The 6,000-nt window shown below is 42.0% G+C and overlaps 1 long non-coding RNA gene across 1 annotated transcript; it reads right to left on the bottom strand.

The window, feature by feature from the left end:
* Positions 1–626: 626 nt before the first annotated feature.
* On the bottom strand, positions 627–4,081 carry LOC117525415. Its single transcript, XR_004565042.1, has 3 exons — positions 4,070–4,081; positions 3,234–3,236; positions 627–703 (listed from the first exon to the last, which is right to left on the bottom strand). It is a non-coding gene; the product is annotated as an uncharacterized LOC117525415 (long non-coding RNA).
* Positions 4,082–6,000: the final 1,919 nt, after the last annotated feature.

The following is a 6,000-nucleotide window of genomic DNA, read 5'->3' on the forward strand; positions in this document are numbered from 1 at the left end:
GCCGGACAAATAAAATCTAGCAATGCAAGTATATACTGATCAAAAACCTAAAGGGATTTTTCACTGGACTGACAGCAGTCAGCCTGTTTGTGTGCTCTTTGGATGTGGAGTGGCTGGTGCAGCGTTTATGAACACATACACACAGCTGGGCGAACATTTTGGCCACACACACGCATACTCCTTTGATCACCTGTTCTACACACGTTGGCACACATGGCTTGTTCAGCCATTGTGAACACATTCGGCTCACCTGTTCTATGTACATACACACGCGCACTCTGTCACGTGAGACACACACTGATGAGAGGTCAGCTTAGTGCTGGGATGTGAGGACGAGTGCAGATTTGATTGCATGCGTGGGTGAGTGACAGCTTCAATGTCAGGGCCATCTGACAGCAATCTGTGTCATCTGACTGTTGTCTGAATTATGTTTGGACTGCATCCTGCAGGTGTGCATGAGGTAGTTGGGATGCATTCGGACCACGGCTGGCCACGCCTCTTTTCCTCCTGACTGCATCAGATTATGGCAATATTTGCCGTGTTGGAATGGCTCCTCCACATTTTTGCTATGTGTGATGGGGACTTTACACAGCTGTAGAATTTGTGTTCCTCCAGACTGCATCTCAGTGTTTGCCTTTTTTTCCCCATTCAGCCTGATTTGGCTTCATTCATGCTAAGTGTGATGGGGCTTCATGAATAAACACTTCTAACAGGACTTTGACCTTGAAAATATTTTTCAAGGTAACATTTTTGTAAAATTGGAAACTAGTGTTGGCGAAGGTTTCTGCTCTACGAGTACCGCATTCAAGTTATTGTTGTTGTTATTATTATTATTTAGGATGATTCAGATCACTGCAAAAATGAAATAACCTATTCCCTGACCTAAAGACCATCTGTCTAAAGAATGTCATAGAATTCCCTATGCTATTTTTTTTTTGATTCGTAAGCAAAAAACATTACAAGAGCAACAAGAGCTCTTAACTTGAGTTTATACAGTAGATTTTTGGGCATCATCTGTCTTGAACTTTGAGACATTGCAAAGCCAGTAAGATAAAACTAGGAAAAACAGAAAATAACTAGGAAAAACAGAAAATAATTAAAAATGGATTTACCTCAATATTTAGTTCCACAACCCAAAGGTTGTCTCAAAAAAATTGTTGAAATCTGTCCTCTGCAGTGGGTTGGCACAGACAGACAGCCAGTAACATAAATGCCCCTACTCTCTTGGTTGGGATAGAAATTGATAACACGTGCACTGAACTCTTTTGATGACTGTCATCTTGCATCATCAGCACTAAAATAAAGTTTGTTCCCTGACTGACTGACAGCTGGTTCAGCTTCGCATCACTGCTTCTGATTTATTATTTTCAGATGTGACAAAAAGCTCCAATATGAACATTATTTGAGAATGCAACATCATCTTATTTGTCATAAGTAATGACAACATGAGCAGACTGTATCTTGTAATTCTGAGGGGAAGCATATGTGATGTGCAGTAAATATCTTATGGTAACATAACTTTTTAACGATGAAAAACCCTATAATCAGATGTAAGCACACCACACTGCACTTTAACCACCTGCCTCTCTTGAATATTACAGAATATTAGGCAAAACACTGCAACTAATGGGAGAACCCGAGTAAGCAGCAACACTAGAGGATGAGTGATATACCTTGTACCAACACCATATACTTGGTTTTGATTAATACGAGGTCTATTAGAAAAGTATCCGACCTTATTATTTTTTCAAAAACCATATGGATTTGAATCACGTGTGATTACATCAGACATGCTTGAACCCTCGTGGGCATGCGAGAGTTTTTTCACGCCTGTCGGTTACGTCATTCGCCTGTGGGCAGTCTTTGAGTGAGGAGTCGTCCACCCGCTCGTCGATTTTTTTCATTGTTTAGGAATGGCTCAGAGACTGTTGCTTTGTTTGATAAAAATTTTTTCAAAACTGTAAGGCACAACTGAGTGGACACCATTCAATAAATTCAGCTGGTTTTCGGTAAAAATTTTAACGGCTGATGAGAGATTTTGGTCTGGTAGTGTCGCTTTAAGGACGGTCCACGGCGCCTGACGGCGATCTGCGCTTCGAGGCGGCAGCGTCTCACCGTTTCAAGTTGAAAACTTCCACATTTCAGGCTCTGTTGACGCAGTAAGTCGTCAGAGAACAGAGAACTTTCAGAAGAAGTCGGCATGAGGAGTTTATTCGGACATTCCATTGTTAACGGTCATTTTGTAATGAAAGAACGTGCGGGCAGAGTCGCATGTCGGGCTGAACCCGACCGCGGGGGGTCGCGGCAGGAAAAACACCTCCGTTGGAAACCTTAACGGGCAAGTTGGAACATGCCCAAGCTCTTAAACAATTTCTCAGTTACTCACTTGTTGAAAGCCATTAAAAGCCGCCTGAATTCTACAAATGGTTTTCAACACGGAGGTGTTTTTCCTGTCGCGGCGCACACAGATTTGCAGAGTCGTCACGGAAACGACTCGGCGAATTTGCGCGTACGTCTTTCATTAAAAAAATGTCCTTAAACAGTGGAATGTCCGCATAAATTCCTCATGCCGGCCTCTTCTGAATCTTCTCTGTTCTCTCACGATGTCCTGGGTGAATTAAGCCTTAAATTAGGATGTTTTCAGCTCGAAACAGGCCGACGACAGCGCCTGGAAGCGCTGCAGGACGTCCCGCTCCGTGGGAAGTCCTTACACCGACAGAAACACCCCATAATCTCTCATCAGCCGTTAAACTTTTCACAGAAAACCAGCTTAATTTCTCGAATAGTGTCCACTCGGATATTCCTCACAGGTCCAGAAAAAATTTTGATAAAGCAACGCGCTCCGTCTCGAGCAGCGTGTGAAACAAAGGAATTCAGCTGAGAGGGCGGGACCACATCTCACTCAAGGCCTGCCCACAGGGAAATGACATCACCGACACGCGTGAAAAAACTCACGCATGCGCACGAGGGTTCAAGCATGATTGGTGTAATCGCATGTCATTCAAATCCATATAGTTAAAAAAAAAAATAAAAGGGTCGGTTTATTATCTAAGAGACCTCGTATATTGCTGCAATATCAATCAATTTTTTTTTATATAGCGCCAAATCACAACAAACAGTTGCCCCAAGGCGCTTTATATTGTAAGCCAAGGCCATACAATAATTATGTAAAACCCCAACGGTCAAAACGACCCCCTGTGAGCAAGCACTTGGCTACAGTGGGAAGGAAAAACTCCCTTTTAACAGGAAGAAACCTCCAGCAGAACCAGGCTCAGGGAGGGGCAGTCTTCTGCTGGGACTGGTTGGGGCTGAGGGAGAGAACCAGGAAAAAGACATGCTGTGGAGGGGAGCAGAGATCGATCACTAATGATTAAATGCAGAGTGGTGCATACAGAGCAAAAAGAGAAAGAAACAGTGCATCATGGGAACCCCCCAGCAGTCTAAGTCTATAGCAGCATAACTAAGGGATGGTTCAGGGTCACCTGATCCAGCCCTAACTATAAGCTTTAGCAAAAAGGAAAGTTTTAAGCCTAATCTTAAAAGTAGAGAGGGTGTCTGTCTCCCTGATCCCAGATCAATATGACCTCAACTTCCTTTTGGCTGGTTTGCCACCAAATTCAATTGACAGAATTGCAAGGTTTGGTCTGGAAATTAACTGTGCCATTTTTTTGTGAAGATTGGACAACATTTGTTGCCTGTAAAAAAAAAAAAAAAAAAAAAAAAAAAAAAAATTCCATGTCCAATATGGCTGGAATTTTGGATGGAAAAACATTCATGTCATGGTGTGCAAAATACTCATGCTTTGAAAAACAGGCAATTCAAAAGTTGCAAGCGTAAACATACTTCTAAATTTGATCCACTGGTGGAGCAAGAGCTAGACTGCTGAGGATGCAGCAATGAGCCTTTATGAAAAGAATGACCTGACTGTCCCTAATAAGTATACCAAATTTCACAACTTTTCACCACAAGGTATGAATGGCAGGAAACATGATGGACCAAAAGACACATGCAGTCATCAGTGGACAGCCCACATTTGGCTGGTGGGACATAATATCTAAGTCATGATCACATCCATCCTTTTCACCTTATTATTAAATGGGTTCTATTCCAAAATTCATGCTCAACAGGAGGGTTGCTCAGGATTAATGGTATTATGGTCCAGTTCGGTGTCCCACTAAAGGCGTGCTGCACCAGTGATGAGAACAATGTCTCTAAAATATCTTAACATAAACTGCACAAAGATGGAAATTGCACCAGACTAATATCCTCTGGTGTAAAAACATCCCCTATATTTGCATTAACTTGGACGTTCTTTAATTAGTGCACTTGGTTTCAGTGCAGAAGGTTCTTGGTTCAAGCACCACACCTCCCACATTTCTCCAAGTAATGTGGAGTTACTTCAAGAAGGGTATCCAGCATTGAACTTGTGCTAAATCAACAGGCAGATCCACCTCGGATCTGCTGTGGCGACCCTGAGTGCAAACAAGGGAGTAGCCAAAGGGATTTACTTTTATGTTGCCCTGCGACAGACTGGCATCCTGTCCAGGGTGTACCCTGCTTCATGCCATATGCCTGCTGGGATACATGCCAGCCAACCCCCCGTGATCTTTGACTGGAGTAAGTGGGTATAGAAAATGGATGTAAGACCACTGGCTCTCTGCTGTAATTGCTGCTGCTACCTGATCATATCATAAAACATGACATTTAAGCCCCACCACATCTTTGAATTAAATTAGCCCTGTTGTAAAGTCATCGTTCCTCTTTAATACGAAACAGAAGGAATTTAACACCATGCCATGGCAATCTTTAGTGCATGACCTAAAGCTCAAAGAGCATATGATTTGGGGTACATCCACTTTATTTGCGCAGCACGTGTGAGTGCAGAGTAAGGTGCAGTGAGTACCTCCTCATGTCATCCTTCTCCAGCTGCCTAATTTTAAACATTTTCCACCAGTTGAAGACAGATGACCCCTTGCCTACTCGCAGCACCCGCATGATTCCTTAGCTAGTCCATCTTGGGAGGAGAAATTGTTTTGTGTTTTCCTATTTGTGCTTACTTGTACCTCATTCTGTTATTCATTGTATTTTGATTTGCCAGTGCACAATGCAGTAGTGTTCAGAATAATAGTAGTGCTATGTGACTAAAAAGGTTCATCCAGGTTTTGAGTATGTGTTCTTTGGCAAATTGTAACCTCTTCTGCACATGTCTTTTATTTAACAGAGAGACTTTGCAGGGAATTCTTGCAAATAAATTAGCTTCACACAGGCGTCTTCTAACTGTCACAGCACTTACAGGTAACTCCAGACTGTCTTTGATCATTCTGGAGCTGATCAATGGGTGAGCCTTTGCCATTCTGGTTATTCTTCTATCCATTTTGATGGTTGTTTTCCATTTTCTTCCATGCGTCTCTGTTTTTTGTCCATTTTAAAGCATTGGAGATCATGCTAGATGAACAGCCTATAGGTTTTTGCACCTGCATGTAAGTTTTCCCCTCTCCAATCAACTTTTCAATCAAACTACGCTGTTCTTCTGAACAATGTTTTGAACGTCCCATTTTCCTCAGGCTTTCAAAGAGAAAAGCATGTTCAACAGGTGCTGGCTTCATCCTTAAATAGGGGACACCTGATTCACACCTGTTTGTTCCACAAAACTGACAAACTCACTGACTGAATGCAACACTATTATTGTTGTGAACACACCCTTTTCTACTTTTTTTTACTAATAGCCCAATTTCATAGCCTTAAGAGTGTGCATATCATGAATGCTTGGTCTTGTTGGATTTGTGAGAATCTACTGAATCTAGTGGTACCTTGTTTCCCATGTAACAATAAGAAATATACTCAAAACCTGGATTAATCTTTTTAGTCACATAGTACTACTATTATTCTGAACACTACTGTATGTAAGCTAATGGCGTGAATAAGCATCATGATATATACCTAGGCACATCAGCTATGATATGATTAACAGTCTATAAATTAAAATCAAAGTGGCCGTTG

Source organism: Thalassophryne amazonica, chromosome 14 (genome assembly GCF_902500255.1).
Source record: "Thalassophryne amazonica chromosome 14, fThaAma1.1, whole genome shotgun sequence".
In the NCBI taxonomy this organism is placed as follows: Eukaryota; Metazoa; Chordata; class Actinopteri; order Batrachoidiformes; family Batrachoididae; genus Thalassophryne; species Thalassophryne amazonica.